The 15,027-nt window shown below is 39.7% G+C and overlaps 1 long non-coding RNA gene across 2 annotated transcripts in view; it reads left to right on the forward strand.

Annotated features, from left to right (window-relative positions):
• Window positions 1-12,950: 12,950 nt before the first annotated feature.
• Window positions 12,951-15,027, forward strand: part of LOC129657418 (uncharacterized) — a 44,686-nt gene continuing 42,609 nt past the window's right edge. For both annotated transcript variants that reach the window (XR_008716702.1, XR_008716703.1), the window contains exons 1-2: window positions 12,951-13,715; window positions 14,444-14,659. This is a non-coding gene — a long non-coding RNA (uncharacterized LOC129657418). The remainder of the gene's footprint in view (window positions 13,716-14,443; window positions 14,660-15,027) is intronic.

Here is a 15,027-nt window from a genome sequence, read left to right on the forward strand (position 1 = left end):
CATAGTTTTGGAAGTTTTGGCCACAGCAATCAGAGCAGAAAAAGAAATCAAAGGAATCCAAATTGGAAAAGAAGAAGTAAAGCTCTCACTGTTTGCAGATGACATGATCCTCTACATAGAAAACCCTAAAGACTCCACCAGAAAATTACTAGAACTAATCAATGACTATAGTAAAGTTGCAGGATATAAAATCAACACACAGAAATCACTTGCATTCCTATACACTAATAATGAGAAAACAGAAAGAGAAATTAAGGAAACAATTCCATTCACCATTGCAACGGAAAGAATAAAATACTTAGGAATATATCTACCTAAAGAAACTAAAGACCTATATATAGAAAACTATAAAACACTGGTGAAAGAAATCAAAGAGGACACTAACAGATGGAGAAATATACCACGTTCATGGATTGGAAGAATCAATATAGTGAAAATGAGTATACTACCCAAAGCAATCTATAGATTCAATGCAATCCCTATCAAGCTACCAACAGCACTCTTCACAGAGCTAGAACAAATAATTTCACAATTTGTATGGAAATACAAAAGATAGCAATTTAAAAGGGTGGCAGCTAAACTTTATTTTCTTGGGCTCCAAAATTGCTGCAGATGGCAACTGCAGCCATGGAATTAAAAGACACTTGTCCTTGGAAGAAAATCTGTGACAAAGCTAGACAACATATTAAAAAGCAGAGACATCACTTTGTTGACAAAGGTACATCTAGTCAAAGCTATGGTTTTTCCAGTAGTCGTGTATGAATGTGAGAGTTGGACCATAAAGAAGGCTGAATGCCAAAGAATTGATGCTTTTGGACTGTTAAGAGCATCAAGAGACTGTCAAGAGACTGTGTTGGAGAAGACTCTTGAGAGTCCCTTGGACTGCAAGGAGATGAAACCAGTCAATCCTAGAGGAAATGAGTCCTGAATATTCATTGGAAGGCCTGATGCTGAAGCTGAAGCTCCAATACTTTGGCCACCTGATGTGAAGAGCTGACTCGTTAGAAAAGACCTGGATGCTGGGAAAGATTGAGGGCAAGAGAAGAAGGGGATGGCAGAGGATGAGATGCTTGGATGGCATCACTGACTCAGTCGATGGACATGAGTTTGAGCAAGCTCCGGGAGATGGTGAAGGACAGGGAAGCCTGGAGTGCTGCAGTGCATGGGGTCACAAAAGTTGGATACGACTGAGCAACTGAACAACAACAAAACCTATATATCTATCTATATCTGAGATAGAAATATGTATATTTGTAATACTTATACTACTACTATGTATATATAGACTATTTCTTCATTTATTCATATCAAGACCTGCTCTTGGTTCTGTGATTTAATAGATGGTAATACTTATCCTACTTTCCTCACATCTTCCCTCTCCTCTCAGTGTAGTTATGTTGCTCTTAGTTCTTCTCAGGTTACCAATGTATCATTAAAAGATACAATGGGAAGAATCTCTGGACCCCTTGCTTGGAAGGCAAGGGTACATGCGACTCCTCACAAGTTCTCTCCCCTGTCCATCTGCCATCTCTCATCAACTGTCATTTTACTTTTTAAATGGTCAGGGTTCATCCTATATACACCCTGGTCAATGATCCCAAGTAAGTCTTTTGTCAGTTTATTGATTCTACAATTTGAAATAGAAAAGTTGAAAGTACTGACGAATCTCTAACCTGGCTGTGTTCTGTGATTTTATTTCCGTCCTGGTGTACTTTCATCTCCCATCCTCAGGCTGTCTGCCTTTGTTGTTTCTTAAGTGTTGGTAATATGTTGCAAGTGTATGGCACCTTGCCCATGTTTTTCTCCTGGGATTTCTGTCCTGAAGCTGATTTCTCTCTAGATGTGCTACACAGTGGGCACCTCTAAATACCAGCACGTGTGTGGCTTAACCCCAAGGGTGGCCGTACTCTCTCACTGATCTGGTTCTCCTTAGACATGCCCTGCAATCTTTAGGACTCTCCTCTCCGCTCCATTGTGCTCCGTTCCTTTCCCCTCTCTTCCCGTTCCTCACTGCCCAATCCTCCTTCCCTTATTCCCTTCATTCCTTCCTTTCTTAGGTTTCTTGAGCTTCAGTGTTTTGTGTGTATAGGAGGTTTGTTTCAAAGACAGATTTTCAATTAATTCTTCTGTTTTAGGTCCTACATGCCATTCTCATGTCCATGCTCCTTAATACCTGTGAGTCAAAAGCTTTTCTGCGGTACCACGGGGAGGAGTGTCTGTCACCATCTGCAGCCTCTTTTCTGTGTATTTTCGATTCGTGAGACACCACTTCTCCTTCCCGTCTTCCAGTTCCCAGACATTTGATGACCTTTCCCTCGTGCGGATGACTTCCCTCCCAGTCTCACTTTGGTGAGATTTTTAGCACCTCAATTTTGTTTTTAGAGTCCAGGTTTCATAACTGCTCAGACTTTCACCTAATTAATCTAATGAAATGTAGTAAAAAAAAAAAAAAAAAAAAAGGGCTCTACTTCCTGGAGAAATTAGATGTAAAGAATATATATTCAGTTTTAAGTTGTTGAAAATCCATGCAATGTTCTAAATAATAGCAAATATTAGTTGAGGTAATTTTCATGGTTTGGTTATTCAGCTTAGATTTGAACTATGGCTTATTTTGCACATGTGTTGATGTAAATTATTTCTAGTTTTCTATGGTTTTAAAATGCTGTCTTTAAAAGGAATTCAGAAAATTCACCTGATATATATACTTTGACTTCCTAAGGAATTTATATTTGTATCAGTATTGAATTTTAGCCAGTGCTCCAATATAAGGAGGTTACTGTTTTGAAATAAAGCAAACTTTTATTTTCCTTGGAGGAAAAAAAAACTGTCCTGAAATGCCCTTTAAGCGCCCCTGCTGTTGAGAGCCTCAGCCTGTGCTGCTGAGTTCCCGGGCCCTTGCTGCATTTCCCTCGGCACCACCAGTTGCTCCTTCACTTGACTCCATTTCTGTTACCAAGCCCATCAGTGTTGCATACAGGAAGCAGTACTAAACTGTGTCCCTGCCTGCCTCACGGAGAGTGGTCTCAGGGTGCCCTGCTGCTGACCTCTGGGCTCCAGCTCTGTCCTCCAGACACGGCTTCTGCCCCAGGCCCCCAGCACGTCACTGGCGCCTCCTTGCTCCTCCCGGCACCCTTGTCTCGCGTCAGTTTCTTTCCTGCTGGTGGTCTCGTAAGTCGGCCGCCGCGCAGCACACGTTGCAGGGTCGTCATGGCTGGCGGGCCCCGTCGCCCTCTCGGATGCCCTGGTGCCATGCTCCTCTGCCTCCCTCTGCTCCTGGCAATCCAGCTGCAAGCTGCTGCCTCATCGCCCCGAAGTGGCCACCTTCTGAACACCTTGTCCTCCTGGCTGCACGTACTGCCCTAGGCTCAGTCTGCCACCAAACTGTGCTCTGACCCAACACGTGTTCTTTCGTTAGGCCCCAGCCTCTCCCCCTCCTCGCTTGCTTGGGTTGTTGCAAGGAATACAGAAATCCTTTGTATTCCCAGCTGTTGATAAATCACCCTCCAGTTCTATACATCTTACAATCTGTTTATTTTCAATGGGAGCAATATCACCCCTAAGAGGGTGAAAGTTGATTCTTGGGGGCTGAAAAGAATTTACTCTTTTTGTGTATAAAGCATAGATACATATACATAGGTACATAAGCAAATAAGCAGAATACCCGTGGTATTAAAAATTCATGTGGAGTGGTGATTAGCAAAAAAATAAAACAATTGTATGAAAGCTGCTTGTGTGTGTGTGTTAGGGGACGTTGATGAAAAAAAAAAAAAAGAAAACATTGATTTACTTTTGAGGTCTCATATTCATCCTGTTTCTAGTTGCCCAGAAGCCTTCAGTAGCTTCCTGCAGGCAACTCTGTAAAACCCTAATCATGTTCTGTAGTTCAAATCTCTTCCTCTTTACCCCCAACCATCTTTGCAGTCCTGGCCCCCACTCTCTGCCTGCATAGATAGACTGCTGCCCACAGCCCCATAACCACAGCTTCTGCTCTCCTGCTTTGCTCTAAACCAGTGTGTCTGGTTGGCCTTCGGCTGGCATCTGGGAACTTAGGTTTTGAGAGGATTCCCATCGTGGCTCCAACTGTTAAGAGAGGCTCACTGGGTCTGTGCTGTGCAAACAGTATGGTTCATGCCGAACTCCTGCTTTCCTTCTGGGAGTCTGGAACTTGGGTACATGCCAGGCAGAGTACCGATGTGACTAGCCCCGAGGGAAAACTTTGGGCAGGGAATCACTAATGAGCGTCCCCGGCACACAACTTTTCATATGTGTTGTTAAAACTCACTGCTAGGATGATTAAGAGTATCCTGTGGGGCCCCATGGGGAGAGGACTCTTGGGAGCTTGTGCCTGGTGTTTTTCAGACTTTTCTGCATATGGGTTTTCCGTTGCTGAGTTTGCTTTGAATTCTTTCACTGTAATAACTCTTAGCTGTGAATATGATTATATGCTGAGACCCGAGAGTCCTCCTGGAGAATGACTGAGCCTAGGGTGGTTTTGGGAACCCCCGAGATAATGTGACTAGTGGTCTCTGTTGTCCCTTGGTTCTCAGCCATTCCTTCAGGAAACAAGAATGATAGGAGGCTCTTTGCCCAGAGATGGACAGCGAGGATTAACAGCTTTGGAAGGAAGTTGATATGCAGACCATATGTCCACGGCCCGTGGTGGGTTATATTAGGTTCATTTAGCTAAGATGAAATTGTGTTTTCCAGGATTTCCTTTGCTGTGTAATTCCAGGTTAGCCTGGGTCACGAGAGAGATTTTGCATAGGACTTGGAAGGCAGAAGTGGAACACCAGTGATCTTGCTTTTTAATGCTCTAAAGCTTGGTGAAGCACTGTTGCAGCTCATGTTATGCTGTCATTTATCCACAGGCTCATCTGGTTGGCATGGGACAGCAGCTGGACTCGCGTCAACTGCAGCTCCTGACTTGTCCTCCTTCAGTGCCCTCCTCCCCAACTCCTGGTTTAGATGTGTGTTTAGCTTTATGGTGAAGGGCAGCTATGTCTCCTGCAAAGTTGGAGACCTGGAGATGGCGAGGGACTGAGGCAGGGTCCAGTCCATCCATATGGCTGCAAGCCCAGCCTCCCAAGGGCTGAGGGAGGTAATGCACCACAAGCTGTGAGCGTCCGTGGACGTTCCCGCTCAGAGTGCCAGGAATACAGGTCTGCCCCTGCCTGGACATTTCTCAGGGTTGTGTTTACAGCAAGCCACCTTGAGGAAGAGATAATACCTCCATCTGGGACAGAGAAAAGTTTGGTTACTGCTAATGATACTTATTTCTTTTGGTGAATTTTCTCAATTCAGTGTTTCTCAGCTAGGATGTAAATTCACTGCTGTACAGCATCCATCGGGGACTCTGCATTGCCCCACATGGAATTGGGGAGCAAGGGGAACCAAAACAAACTTCACGTTCATGCTGCTTGCTGTACTGTGAGTAACAAGAGGACTTTATCTCATGTCTACTGCCAGAATCCTTGAACAGTAAAAAGCTAACTTAGGAGCTTTTAAGTAGGTTAAAATCTTAGATTCTGATAGCAGTTTGCTTCTAGCTTCCCTTCCTGTCGGCTCTGTGGTCTTTAGGCACCAGACACACATAGATTGTTTAATCAGATCCCACAAGTGTGTAGGGATAAATCCCCCCCGCCTCCAAATATGAACTATATATATTCTGTAGTGGATCTGCTCTCTGATCAAATGTGATGGTTATAGTTTCCCTCACAACCTGGTTAATGAGTCTTCTGTTTCAAGTTCTGTATAAACATAATATTTAATATAAATATCAGTATTTAATTAAATATTATTTAATGGCATCAGAATGTTTCACATTGGGTATGTTGGACATAATTTATTGACCTGAATTTTGGGCACAAAAAATATTTGGGCAGTCAGTCTAATTGTTCTAAAAGGAAGAGGGATTTGTGAAATTGAATTAGATTTTGAAAATAACCTTTATTTTTCTGAGCTATTAATTTTGTGTAAGGGTTGGAACACTGTTCTATACTATTCTGATATTTATTTTCCATTTGTTTAGATCTGTACCACCTCCAGTGCAAGCTTGGGAGAGAGAAAGATCACTGAATCAAAATATTCCAGGTCTTGGGACCAAGTTCTTGTTTGATAAGGGAAGTGGATGCTAAAGGAGAGGGTAATGAAGTCAAGATCAGTTAAGGCCCCCTGTGAACTCTGAACATTTTCATGTACTTACTTGCTATAAGAATTAATTTTAAGACATAGTCAACACAGAAACAGCTCTGACTCTTGTATATAAGGCTATATGAAAATGTGCTTGGTGACAAATAATATCTGCATCTTTTCCACTTAAAAAGTTCAAATGACTGTGTTCATTAATATAATGTTTAAAGAGAGAGAAAGTCATTATCTGAGTTTCTTAGCAATGAAAATGACTTATTTTGTCCTGTGCATTTCTGCTTCTGTTAAGGGGAAGCAAAAAGTCTTTCATAGAATAATTCTGGCAGCACAGAAGAATTTAACTAAAGTTGCTGGAACATAATAACATTGTTATTTTAAGTGGACAGTAGATATGAGAAGAATTTCTTGCCTAATGTAGTATGAAGACTATGACCCAAGAATGATCTTTTCTACTGGGAAAGGAGCAAAAGTGAAACACGAGGCTGCAAGTTTTTTAAGGGAAGTAATTACGATTATCTGATATACTGCTATAGTCTAAGGGCCCAATGCAGTGCCTGACAAAAAGGAGATGCTTACACATTATTTTTTTAATAAATCAACAAAGAGGAACTCAGAGAGAGACGTGAGTATGCTGCTGCTGCTAAGTCTCTTCAGTTGTGTCCAACTCTGTGCTACCCCATAGACGGCAGCCCACCAGACTCCCCCGTCCCTGGGATTCTCCAGACAAGAACACTGGAGTGGGTTGCCATTTCCTTCTCCAATGCATGAAAGTGAAAAGTGAAAGTGAAGTCGCTCGTTGTGTCCGATCCTCAGTGACCCCATGGACTACAGCCTGGAAGGCTCGTCCATCCATGGGATTTTCCAGGCAAGAGTACTGGTGCCATTGCCTTCTCCATGTGAGTATAGATAATTCAACTAAATTTCTGAATTTGGGATTTAATTCCAGCAAGGATTTATAATCTTATTATATACGATTTCCTGATATTAGTGTTAATTATTTTGACTTGTCTTATTCTTGGCCAGTATATAATCCATGAGTTTTTTGAGCAAGGAATATTTATGAGGTATTTTTCAAGTCTGTGCATTTGTGAATGTCATTTTGTTATCTTCCCCATGAAAAACAACTTGATTTGTTGTAAAATGTGTTATTGTTCAAAAGCTGTAGATGTTTCTTTTTTTCTCTTGAGCACAGTAGGAAAATTTTAGACCAATCTAAAAGAAAATTTAGACCAATTAGACCAAAATTTAGACCAAATTTAGACCAATTAGACCAAAATTTAGACCAAATTTAGACCAATCTAAAAGAAAATTTAGACCAAGAAAAATTAGACCAATCTGTGTTACTTCCCCTTCAAAATTTAGACCAATTTTAGACCAAATTTAGACCAATCTAAAAGAAAATTTAGACCAAGAAAAATTAGACCAATCTGTGTTACTTCCCCTTCTCCCTTTACTTCCATCAGACTGAAAGTTTATAAGATTTTCTTTTCTTTATTATTTTGATTTAAAAAATTTGCCAGACTGTGTCAAATGATTTCCCTGGAAGGAGGTGAACTGTTTTAATCTGAAGTAGCAAGACTCCTTTTAAAATTTAGAGGATTGTTTAATTATAGGTTTTATTTTTTTCCAATTGTTTTGATCTCTTCCTGAGGGAAAAATATAATATGTAATCCCTGTTAGGTTGGATCTCTCTTCTGTATTTACTTTGGTTTTCATTTCTTTATCATTTTTCTCTGTGCTTTGAGACTATATCTCAAACTTGTCCTTTCCCTCATGGTCTCAAGTTTTTGTAATGTTAATTCTGATCTTTTCTTCTCCCAATGTGAATAATAGGTGTTATTGAATATTTGCTTTCTCTGCAGTCCTCTTACCTGGCTTCTTTCCCATCTAGCCATTTTATTTCAGGATGTTATTTCTTTATGCCAACTGCACCTTTTTCATGGAGGTCATGAAGGCTAACCTGTTACAGAGGATGCCAAAAAGGTTCATCACCTTATTTAAAACATGGGTATTATTTTCAGAAGACTGCTATATCTCATTCCCATTAACATATGCAGTTCTCTAAAGAAGAAATTAAGAAAACAAATGACAGCTTCACAGAAATCATTCATTGCTGGCACTAGTCCTACTATTATTAAAACACGTTGAACATGTATTTGTGAAATATAGTTTTGTAGGTGTGCCATATTATTAGTCTGTCTAGAAGATGCATGTTTTATAATGGCCTGATCCTAAAAATATTTGTGGTAGGAGGAAGAACAGGGCATCATGGTACTTACATAATTATTTGTATCAATAGGTTGTTGAGGTCATGGCCTGGAACTTGAGAAGAGGCTTATCCTTTGCAATAGCTTGAGGAGACCCCCTGAGTGAGACAGGCCCTAACTGTATATTGGAAATGGAAGTCTGAGCCTTCTCTGATAGTCTTGGGTGGAACAGAGCAACTCTGGATATACAGGAGACATTGGCAGAGTGGAGGTAGGGGTAGGAACTGGGCCACTTACAGGGGACTGGATGCCTATTCTGGTTAATTGAGATGGGTTGAAGACTAGGGAGAAAGAATGAATACATAAGTGGTTTTTGATAAGGGTGGATTCAGGTGACTGTCAGTCTCCTGAAACTTCTGAGTAGGATCTTGAGAGCTTCATTATTTCTTTCAACAAAAATACTGTGCCCTACTTAGAGAACAAACTTAGGGTTGCCTGTACACGCAGCTGTATTTAAAATGGATAACCAGAAAGGACATATCATATAGCCCATGGAACTCTGCCCAATGTTACGTGGCAGCCTGGATGGGAGGGGAGTTTGGGGGAGAATGGATACCTGTGTATGTATGGCAGCGTCCCTTTGCCGTTCACCTGAAGCTATCACAACACTGTTAATGATCTATGCTGCTGCTGCTGCTAAATCACTTCAGTCGTGTCTGACTCTGTGCGACCCCATAGACGGCAGCCCACCAGGCTTCCCCGTCCCTGGGATTCTCCAGGCAAGAACACTGGAGTGGGTTGCCATTTCCTTCTCCAATACACCAGTACAAAATAAAAAGTTAAAAAAAAATTCTGTGCCCTTACTGTATGTGGAGCACTCAGTGGGCACAAATTGTCTGAGATGTGGTCTCTGCAATCAAGTGGTTTATAATGGAGTTGCCTTAAGTCTTTTACTCTGAGTCAGTTAATGGTGTGTAGTCAAGTACCCCACAGGAAAAGGGCATGCTGAGGAGCTCCTTGTCCCAGGTTATTCTGTTTGAGCATTTTCAGAATTCCATGGAATAAAGACATATTACACAATACCAATAACTTTTCATTTGACTTCTGTTTTTAAAAACCTTTTAAGGGTAGCGCATTTTGTTTTTCGTTTTTTTTTTAATAATTTATTTTACTTTTTAATTTTACAATAAGGGGTAGCATATTTTGAAAAATAAGGAAACGAAGGGAAGCAAAGAAAACGTCACTCAATAACAACCAGAACAACCCACTCTTAACATTTTAGTGTACAACACTCTCCTTCTGAAATAGCCATTTACCATATTTTCCAATGTGAATAGTTTTACAAAATAAGTTATATATTTCACCTGTCTCTTTTTCCCCTACATATGTGAGTCCTTAATTTTGAGATCACTACAACTAAATTATAACTAAGGATGGAACTAGAATTAAAAATACAAACTCTTACAGCCCACAGATGACATGAAAACAATATGATTTGATGGTTTCCAGCTCAGAGTTAAAACTATTGTTATACGATTATACATGTTCATAGTAGAAATACTAGAAAATATGGATATGACAGAAGACATAAAAGTCATTAGTCATCTCAGTGATGACTGTGATTAATATTTTGTGTTGTGTTCAGACTATATCTTTAAAAAATTTTTATGAGTGCACATGTAGGTTTTACCAAAATGGCAATCATAGTTTACAAAATGTTTCATAACTATTTTTCTCACTTTCTCAATCCATATACTTTGACTATATGTTTTCTTTGACAACAGCATGGTATTCCATCATAGACTACATCATAATTTATATAGGACAATTAAATTGTTTCCAATATTCATTAAGAATGCTGAAAAATATATTCTCTATATACACTTGCCTCTCATTTTTATTCCCTTAATAGGCTTTTAAAGTATAGAATATATTTGTCAGCATACAGAAAAGTCTGACTGGTTTTATGTCAAGATGTCATACTTGCTATGTACAAGTTTGAAAGTACAAGATTGAAAGTGATTTATCAAGTGGTGTAAGAAAAAGTGACAGAATAATCTTCTAGACACAAGGCTAAGCTATGTAACTTGGAGTGAGACAGTGTGGAAGGACTTCTCCCAGACAACTATTTAATCTGTTTTTATATAACATCAGTTAACTAACTCTCTGACCTTGGTTTTGAATCTGATTACTCCTTAGTTGTTAGAGTATGGTTGATCAAAACCAGCTACCAGATTTCAGCATATGAGTCGTATAGAAAGAAAGAAAAAGAAGCACAGAAATTGAATAGAGGGCTGAACTGACTGAACTGAGTGTAGAATATAAATCTTGTTCAAGACAGGAATGAATAGCTAGAGTTGGGGATAAGTATCTGATGAATATAATACAACATTATGTTAAGACTACAGAAACAGTGGTGACCAGTGTTAGATCTTAGAATTTTACCAGACAAAATCCAGTAAGTCATGCAGAAATGAGCCAACTCAAGGACCCAGAACCTGGATCCAGACGTCCAGTGCTAGAGGTGGGCTGCAGTGTGTAGCTGTGTAGTACATGTACCCTAACACAGGAGCTGGGACTAAATTCACCCCAGGAGGATGAGCATGTCTACAAAGCCTTTGGTAAGAGACAAAGATATAGTACAGCAAAGAGACTGTTTTATTTTTTTTCCCCAAGTGTTATTGAGGTATAACTGACATATAGAACTGTATAAGTTTAAGGTGTATAGTATTATGATTAGATTTATATGAAATGACTACCACAATAAGTTTAGTTAACATCCACTATCTTCTATAGATACAAGAAAAGAGAAGAGAAGAAAATGTTCTTTTCCTTGTGATGAGAACTCTTAGGATTTACTCTCTTAACAGCTTTCATAGATACATATAGCAGTGTTAGCTATGGTCGTCATGTTCTAGTGAATATATTACATCCCTAGTAGTTATTTTCTTTTAAAAATTTGTACCTTTTGGCCACCTTCATCCAGTTCACCCCCACCTCTGCTTTGGTAACCACAAATCTGAGTTTTTCTGAGTTTTCCTATGTTTTTAAGATTTGACATATATCACAGATATCTTTCTTTGTCTGACTGATTTCACTTAGCATTATGCCTTCAAAGTCCACCCATGTTGTTGCAAATAGCAGGAGATATGTATGTGTGTGTGTGTGTGTGTGTGTGTGTGTATATATATATATATATTTATTTATTTATTTATCTCAATTTCTACATACCACAATTTCTTTTTTTTTTATTTTATTTTTAAACTTTACATAACTGTATTAGTTTTGCCAAATATCAAAATGAATCCGCCACAGGTATACATGTGTTCCCCATCCCGAACCCCCCTCCCTCCTCCCTCCCCATTCCATCCCTCTGGGTCATCCCAGTGCACCAGCCCCAAGCATCCAGTATCGTGCATCGAACCTGGACTGGCAACTCGTTTCATACATGATATTTTACATGTTTCAATGCCATTCTCCCAAATCTTCCCACCCTCTCCCTCTCTCACAGAGTCCATAAGACTGTTCTATACATCAGTGTCTCTTTTGCTGTCTCGCACACAGGGTTATTGTTACCATCTTTCTAAATTCCATATATATGCGTTAATATACTGTATTGGTGTTTTTCTTTCTGGCTTACTTCACTCTGTATAATAGGCTCCAGTTTCATCCACCTCATTAGAACTGATTCAAATGTATTCTTTTTAATGGCTGAATAATACTCCATTGTGTATATGTACCACAGCTTTCTTATCCATTCATCTGCTGATGGACATCTAGGTTGCTTCCATGTCCTGGCTATTATAAACAGTGCTGCGATGAACATTGGGGTACACGTGTCTCTTTCAATTCTGGTTTCCTCAGTGTGTATGCCCAGCAGTGGGATTGCTGGATCATAAGGCAGTTCTATTTCCAGTTTTTTAAGGAATCTCCACACTGTTCTCCATAGTGGCTGTACTAGTTTGCATTCCCACCAACAGTGCAAGAGGGTTCCCTTTTCTCCACACCCTCTCATTCACCCATTCCTTGATGGCCAGTGAGGTTGTTTCCATGTCTTGGCTGTTGTAAATAATGTTTCTATGTACATAATTATGAAGATATCCTTTTGAGTTAGTGCTTTTGTTTCCTTTACAGATATTGCCAGAAGTAGAATTTCTGGATCATATAGTATCTCTATTTTTAATTTTTTGAGGAACTTCCATACTGGAAGATTTCCATAGTGGCTATACCAATTTACATTCCCACCAACACTGTACAATGGTTCCCTTTTCTCCACATTTTTGCCGGCATTTCTTATCTCTTTGATGTTGGCCATTCTAATAGGTATTAAGTAATATCTCATTGCGGTTTTCATTTGCATTACCCTAATGCTTTGTGATATTGAGCACCTTTCCATGTACCTGTTGGTCTTTTACATATTGTCTTCAGAAAAATGTCTATTCGTGTCCTTTGCCAGATTTTAATTGGATGAGGATGGTGATTATGTTTTGCTATGGAGTTGTATGATGAGTTCCTTTTATATATATATATTTTTAAATTTTATTTTATTTTTAAACTTTACATAATTGTATTAGTTTTGCCAAATATCAGAATGAATCTGCCACAGGTATACATGTGTATTTTAGATATTAACCCCTTATCAGTTATATGATTTGCAAACATTTTTCCTCATTCTGCAGGTTGTCTTTTCATTTTGTTGATTGTTTCCTTATGCAGGAGACTTTTAGTTTGATATAGTACCGTGTTTATTTTTGATTTTGTGACTTTTACTTCAGGTGTTGTATCAGAAAATCCTTGCCAAGATCCATGTCAAGGAACTTTTTTCTGTTTTCTTCTAGGAATTTTATGTGATGAAAATGGCATTTTACTTCTATGGTCTTGCTCCTGAAAATCTATAACTTCAGTTATGAGAAAAAAAAATATCAGATAGGTTCCAGTGGGGACTGGTTATTCATTCTTTTAGAAACTTTAAATGCCTAAAGTTATTACTTTAGGAGTAGATAAATGTATGAGAAAAATACAAAAAAATTCATCTGTATTCACACACACACACCCAAACTTGGTCTACAACAGTGTTTATTTTTCATTCTACCAAAAACCCTATAAAATATCCCAGATTGAATAATGAGTTAAAGAACTGTGTATCGAGGAAGGAAGGATGGTAGGTGATAGATCATCATGTAGATGATCCTTATCAAATACAGCTGACCCTTGAGTAGCACCAGGTGATAGGGGTGCCGACCCTCAGCAAAGTCAAAAATCTGAAGATAATTTATAACTGGCTCCCCAGGAGCCAGGAGCCAGGTAGGCAGATTCAGCCAACCAGATCATGTAGTACTGCAGTATTTATTGCTAAAAAATGTAAGTGGACCTGCACAGTTTAAACTTGTGTTGTTCAAGGGCCAACCGTGGTGTGGTTACGCCCTTGCTGCAGCTTTGTTTCCTAAGTGCGCTGTGGGTCAGAGACCTGTATCATAGTGTCTCCTCTCCTCTCCTTCTCTCCCCTTCCCTCTAATGTTCTCTCTTCCCCTTCCCTCCCTCCATCTCTTTTCTTTCTTTTTTCTTTTGGTCCTGGTGCTGTGAGCTTATGTAGAAACCTCAAACAACCCATCAGAGCAACAAAAGTGAGCTGCATAGCATCTCAAATTCATCCTTGCAGTGAGGAGAAAGGCCCCGGGCCCCTACCCTCCTAGCTTATCTCCTGTAGTGTCATTACATAAATCTTCTCCAGATGCTGGTTGTATCTGACCTTCCCTCTGAGATTGAAAGCAAAGATCCATCTGCTGATTTGTCATTCCCACTAGACCAGTTTCCTCCAACCTGCCCTTCTCTCAGTCTTTCCCAAACCAGGAATCAGCATTTTTACCCATCTATCCCTATTTCCCACAGACCTTCCGGGGTGAACTTTTACAACACAATCCCATCAGGCTACTTTGCTACTTAAAAACCTGCCCATGGCTTCCCCTACAATTAAAATACAGTCAGTTCTGCTATCATGCGTTTAGCATGATAAAAGCTAACTAGCTAGCTAAAGGAACAATTTTGAGCATAATGTAAGTTTCACATTTGCTTCTGTATCAAAAATACAGGCAGAATGCAGGAACAGCCCCCGCTGAATGGGGCGCACCCGCCGGCACCTCTGACACCCATCAGCCCCCTCAGTTCATGGAGGGTTCCGAGCCTCACCCGCGTCCCTTAGGTCCTGGCAGCTTCTCCTGGGTTTTATGTAACCCCCTCGGCCATTCCAGAAGAAAGCAGCCCTTTGGATGCCCCCTTTGACCTGCGAACTTCAGGGGTTTTTAAAGGTAAAGTTAACCATGTCTGGTAAACGTAATATTTTCTGAATGAATGGATGAAAGTGAATATTTCATCATCTCTTTGATTTACCATAAATGCTTTCACAAAAAATCCTTATGTTTTTGAACTATAAAGTCATGTCAGAAAAAAAATGTTTCATGTACTGAAAAGCTTTCTCCAAAGGGAACTGTAGCATTTTACTAGAGTGAATGAACACTGGGAAAAAGAAGATACCCAGACTTTTGAAGGATTACTACACATTGGTTCTGAATTGATGCTAAATCCAGGGGAAGGAAAATGCTGCTGTGGTCCATTAGTCAAAGTAGGGTGTATGAGTGGTTTTGGCTTAAATTTAAATCACTGTGGGCTCAGTAGA

The sequence above is a fragment of the Bubalus kerabau genome, chromosome 7 (genome assembly GCF_029407905.1).
Source record: "Bubalus kerabau isolate K-KA32 ecotype Philippines breed swamp buffalo chromosome 7, PCC_UOA_SB_1v2, whole genome shotgun sequence".
NCBI classification, from domain to species: domain Eukaryota; kingdom Metazoa; phylum Chordata; class Mammalia; order Artiodactyla; family Bovidae; genus Bubalus; species Bubalus kerabau.